Source organism: Furipterus horrens, unplaced genomic scaffold (genome assembly GCF_987537825.1).
Source record: "Furipterus horrens unplaced genomic scaffold, mFurHor1.1.pri manual_scaffold_6, whole genome shotgun sequence".
In the NCBI taxonomy this organism is placed as follows: domain Eukaryota; kingdom Metazoa; phylum Chordata; class Mammalia; order Chiroptera; family Furipteridae; genus Furipterus; species Furipterus horrens.
Genome location: NW_028327176.1, coordinates 17,089,387 through 17,095,386, shown reverse-complemented (window position 1 = coordinate 17,095,386; position 6,000 = coordinate 17,089,387). Strand labels below are relative to the sequence as shown.

The window sequence follows — 6,000 nt, the reverse complement described above, 5'->3', positions numbered from 1 at the left end:
GGGCCAGATTTGATGGGAGAGGGGAAGTAGCAGTGAAAACGGTGATAATGGGGATAATGGTAAGTTATGCAGAAGCAATGACTTGTTGATGGAGGTGACACTTAGTATAATGCCTTGCTACTTGTAAGTCTTTAGCAAACAGCCATTGAAAAAAAGGAATGAATGAAGCTCCCTTCCTTTCTGAAGTGTTATGATAATAATCCTCAGTTTACTGATGAATGAAAGAATACAGTAAATTATCGTTCCGGAACTGGGTTCCATTTTTTAGTTGGTATAGGTATGTGAATTGAATTCTAGCTCTCTTTTTAAATATATCACTGCTACACTCCCCCCTTCCTCGAATTATTTTCCTTTTGGAAAGCAAATTGAGTGGGGGTGAGCTGAGAGCCCTACAAGTCCCCCTGGGAGGTGTAAGTAGTTGGTCCCAGGAGAGAGGTTGGGAGCAAGGACTGACTCTTCCCTGCTGCACTGAGGGCAAAAATCCATTTATTCCTTTCAGTTGTTATCACCACACTGTTTTATTATCCTTCTTACTGCATCCCATTCTACCAGAACAAAATGCAATCAAAATATGGCTTTAATTTGACAAGGGGAGAGAGCCACGAGCACAGTAAGTTGTCAGTACTGTGATATACGACAGCCCCGATGTCTGTAAGAACAAAGATGAGTCAAGCTGCTTTTGCAGATCAAAGTGAGCTGTCACGCTGCTCCACTGACGCCGCTTGTTAGGGATGGAAGAGAATGTCTGAAACCCAAGCCACTCCTCAAATGCTAGCCAAACCTGGCTCTCCATTGTTTTAGCATTAAGTTTCAAAAGTTAAACACACCATTGTAAAAGCAGAAAACCTGTTTTCGTCTGCAGAAGTGACGCTGAAATATTTGCACCAGTTGATAGGATTTAAAGGTACCCCTTTAACTTTCTTGAGCTCCCAGGCCCCAGGAGGGCCAGAGAGCGGTGCTTGAGCACAAAGCGCTCCCTGCTGTGTTCCTTTCCACCTCCCACCACTCATGGCCCTTCACACATTGTGCTTTGTGTTTTCCTGTCCTTTGTGTTTTCCGGACAACGTCCATCGATGGCTCTCTCACATCTTTATCTCTTTTCTGCAAACCCATTTCCTCTCTCTCTCTCTCTCTAATATGCATTTTAACCAACCAAATGCAAAGCCAGCCCAACTGCAGAACTGAAGTTGGTTATTTTTATGTTTAAGTATTACTTTATGTTCTTCAGTCTTCATTTAAAATGAAGTCCAATATACTATCATATTTTCTCAAAAATAAAAGCATTCTGTTTTGGTTTTGTTTTTACAACTTCCCACCCTGTGGGTCTCTGGCCCTAGGAAGAGAGACAGAGGTGGGGAGCAAAGCAGGAAGGGAGAAAGAAAGGCAATATGCACTTCAATTTCCTCCTGTGACAGCAGTTTAATTGCTTCACTTTTAAATGAAGATGTTCTTTTATCAGCTACATTCCAGGATTGGCACTGGCTTGGCAAAGGGGAGATCACAGACCGGACCTCAAATATGACCATTTGAAACAATCTTTTAAAAATGACTGTGTGAATATGTGGGACTGAAACTGTTCGTCTTCTCTTCTGTAGAGTCCAAGTGCATGGCCATGTGAGCATGCACATGTTCAAAAAGCATTTTTGAAAGAGAAGAGTGCCAGCCAAATAGAACACATTCTACAGTACCTGATGTGTAGCACGGGTGTGTACACCTGTGTGTGCACATATGAGTGCCTGCACATGCTTGTGCATGCACACACACCCCCACATGCTAAGCAGCAGCACTCTGCAGAAACTCAGCCTCCCATGAGTGCTGCCTGTGAACAGGGGCTGGTCACAGTCCCAGGGTGGGTTGGACAGCTCTTAGCTACCCATCCTTAATAAGCCCCCAAAATACATAAATCCATATATTTAAAATATATATGTAGCTGTGGCTTAATTTCTTGCATGTGTGTGCATGTTTACTTGTTTATTTCAAATATTCTGACTTGGCATGTATTAATCTTATAAATTAAAAAAAAAAGTATTACATTAAAAATGTTTCTATGGCAATACTTGCCTACTTAGAATCCCTATCAGGAGGAGAGCCATCTTTGGGGAGGGGATGAGGTGAAGTGGTACAAAGCAGAGGGTAGAAAAGTCAGGACTTAGGGAACCAAAGAGGGAAAAGCAAGGTTGCATTCTACATTATCCGCTGCCATAAAACCTCTGCTCTACACCTGTGGGGACCGAGGTAGGTTTACTATGAAGCCACTGAAGCTAAACCTCACGGTGCCTTGCTTGCAGGACCCAGTGAAAGGCCCTGACAATGTAGTCATATGGTCAAATGCTTCTTTAAAAATCTAAAAGGGGCAGCCACTGAGGCGCAGCAGCCCTGGCTCTGCACTACCCCATGGCCCTGGGCCTCAACAAGGGCCACAAGGTGACCAAGAATGTGAGCAAGCCGAGGCTCAGCCACCGCAGCTGCCCCAGCAAGCAGACCAAGCTCGTGCAGGACGTGATCTGAGAGGCGTGTGGCCTTCCCTGCTATGAGTGGCTTGCCATGGAGCTGCTCAAGGTCTCTCAGGACAAGAGGGCCCTGAAATTCATCAAGAAAAGGGTGGGGACACACATCCAAGCCAAGAGGAAGAGAGAGGAGCTGAGTAATGTCCTTGAAGCCATGAGGAAGGCAGAAACCAAGACGGATGGAGCCCTTGTTCAGAAAAAAAAATTCTAAAAGGAAGATATTGTAACTGCAATCACTTAATGTAATGGGGTGCAGAGCAGGGACTCCCCTGAAATATTCCCCACATTCCTTGGTTGGGGCAAAAGGAAAGTGGATGATATGGTGTTAAAGATACTTTGTGTAACAATGGCAAATTAATAGCTGTGCCTCTCTTGAATGGAGAGGACTGCAACCCAGGGTGAAAGGTGTACTGACCTTAAAGGCGAGTAGTGACTCACGACATAGCCGGGGAGGCGGATGCCCCTGTGACACAGGGAACTCTTGCCCTGAGTAAAGATGGCAGCCAAAAGAAGGTAAAAGATACAGGGGAACTGGCGTAAGTGGCACTTCATAGGAGGGGCTAGATATGAGGTCACATAGGAAATTCCGGCAGAGCATTTAAAATAAGGGCGGGCTGAAATAGAAACGGGGTCTGGTCTGCCATGCAGTCTAGAGTAAGAAGGAGAAGACAGCAGCAGAGCTGATGGAGCTGTGCAGGGACCTCCCTTACCAAGCACAGATTCATTACAGATGCTTGGAGCTGAACTGTGACTAGAAGTCGGAACTGCAGACTTCTGCTTCACTGAAGCGTGTACAGAGAAGCCACTCTGTTGGCACGTGTGTGCCCTCTGAACTCCACCATGACCCAGTGTAGCATGGCACATGTTTCCCTGAACCACTACATGAAGGCTGAGAACAGTGCACCCCCCAGATCTGGAAGGAGAGAGCTGCTACGAGAGGAGGGCGACTCTAAAAACCACAAGTGCACATTCCAGAGAGGATGAAGATCTATTGGCGTGGCCAGCTTAAGAACAGAGAAGGAGATGGGGAGCTTCTGGGCATGGTTTGGGCTTATAGCCTTTTAGGGAGCAAGGAAGTACTGGGTCTTGTGGGAAAACAGGGCTCTGAGCAGGAATGCTCTGAGCTGCCCCTTTGAGGCTGGAACCCTGTAAATAAAAACTGTTTCCTTCAACACTAATTGTTGGGTCATGTGTCAAGGTGTCATGTAGCCGAGCACTGGTTTGCTCAGTTACGTTAAGACCACTGTCTCTTTCCACTCCTACTTCCCTCATACCCTTGTGGCATGGCTGCAGGCATATTTTTAGATCCAGCTAAAGGGATGTTGCGTTGGGGATATATTTAGTAGCAGGATATATTTATGTGGTTCCCAGTCACTTTGCATGTATAGATAAGTTATTGCTAAGATGACCTAGTGTAGAAATGAATGGCTCCCAGGAATACTCCTATCACAGACTTTGCTAACTCATCCACTCTGTTGCGAAAATATGAAGGTGCAGGGCCAGAGATCATAAATTAATAACAAAGAGTCTTCCAGTGTCTGACATCAGTCATCAGCAGGTAGTGAGAGAGAGACAAGGTCTGAAATTTACTGAGCCACAAACTAGTCTGTGGAAATTTCTTCCAATTATCAGACACACAAAACAATATATACAAAGTATTTGGTTTTTAGCAATGTCTGATCAAAATGGAAGTGCTCTCCCATCAGGAATGTACATAATTCAGTGTACATAATCATAAACACATAACTCATATTTTTTGTCTTTTTGATGGAAATTGTGCAAAGGAGAATTTATCAGAATTCTTGTGTTTACAGGCACAATCTTGCAAACAGTACTAAAAGAGGTAGTGTGTATGTTCTAGGTTTTCTGCATCCCCACTAATACTGACACAAGAAGATAATATAAAAAATTTATATGGCTCAGTTGGTTGAGCATCATCCCACAAAGCCAAAAGGTCCCCGGTTCAATTTGGGTCAGGGCACATGCCTGGGTTGCATGCCAGGTCCCCAGTTTGGGGCATGTGAGAGGCACTCACACATTGATGTTTCTTCCCCTCTTTCTCACTCCCTTCCCCTCTCTCTAAAATTAAATACATAAAATATTTTTAAAAACAAAATAAATAAATAGATAAAACCCCTGGTTATTAGTCAGCCAGAATGAAAACAGATTTCCACCTGGAAGGTTGGTGTGACAAAGTTCGAGTCAGTGGGATTACGCAATTTCTAGATTCTCATAAAAGAACAGGGCACACAGCTACTTCTCCTTTTCTCCCTTTTCACCAACCAGAATACAGATGTGCTGATGAGTATCTTGGCCCTGTGAACAAGGACAACACTCTAAAGATGTTGAAAGGGCAACATTGTGGGAGTGTCGGTCTCTAATTCAATAGACCATACCTAGCAGTCCCCAAACCAGCCCTGGTCCACTTACACCCATACTACCACGTGACAGTGTAATAAAACTTCTATCTTGATTAATTCCCAATTATTTTGGATCTCCATTAGGCAGTTGATCTTATATTCTAATTGATACAATCATGATAATAATGACCCTTTGCATGTACAGAGCTCTTTTTTCTTATTGTAAAATTCTGTGGTGTCTCTCTCTTTTTAAAAACATATTTTATGGATTTACTTTTAGGGAGTGGGGAAGGGAGGGAGAGAGGGAGAGAAACATCAATGTGCAAGAGATACATTGATCAGTTGCCTCTCCCACACCCTCAATTGGGGACCGGGCCCACAACCGGGGCATGTGCCTTGTCTGGGAATTGAACCGGCGACCTTTCAGTTTGCAGGCCAGCACGCTAGTCACTGAGCCACACCAGCCAGAGCAAATTCTGTAGTGTCTCTTATCATGAGTAACTCCTGGTAAGGGGGTGGGATGGAAGGTTATCACTCTGACCTTTTCTATGAGGAACCTGAGGCCAGGGTTTTAATGCCTTATCAGGGGCTTACAGGAGAGGGTCCCTAACACGGCCAACTCCCTGCGAGAACAAGTGCCAGGTGGAAGCCAGATGTATGCACAGTGAGCAGCGTAGGCGATGAGCACCCTGGGATTTTTGCTTTTGGCATTCAGAAAGAATTTCTCCCTGACTTTTTGATTTGTAAGCCTCTGGAGTAGGGGTAGTTCACATCCTTTCTTTTTTTCATCCTCCTGTAATTTTCTAAATTTGCTCAGTGCACAGAGACCATTATAAAATGGGGGGCAGGGGGGGGTTCCTTCTTCAAATGTACAGTGTCTCTCCCTCGGTGTCTCTCCCTCCTTTCCTCCCTTTTTTCCCTCACTTCCTTAATAATTCAGTCAAAAGCCATGAGGCCTGGCTGTGCAGAGCAGGGTACTGGCAGAGGTCTGTGCCAATGTGAGCAGGGCAAATGGGCAGGCTGGCAACCTTATGTGGGTCAAGACATCGACCATGTACTAGAGAACTGGGCAAATAAGGGAATACATTGAAGTTAGTGGGAGTCAGGTTTCTCAACAGTCAGAGAAAGGGGTT

General features: G+C 44.8%; 1 pseudogene; it reads left to right on the top strand.

Annotated features, from left to right (window-relative positions):
* Nucleotides 1–2,382: 2,382 nt before the first annotated feature.
* On the top strand, nucleotides 2,383–2,718 carry LOC150005771 (large ribosomal subunit protein eL36 pseudogene; annotated as a pseudogene).
* Nucleotides 2,719–6,000: the final 3,282 nt, after the last annotated feature.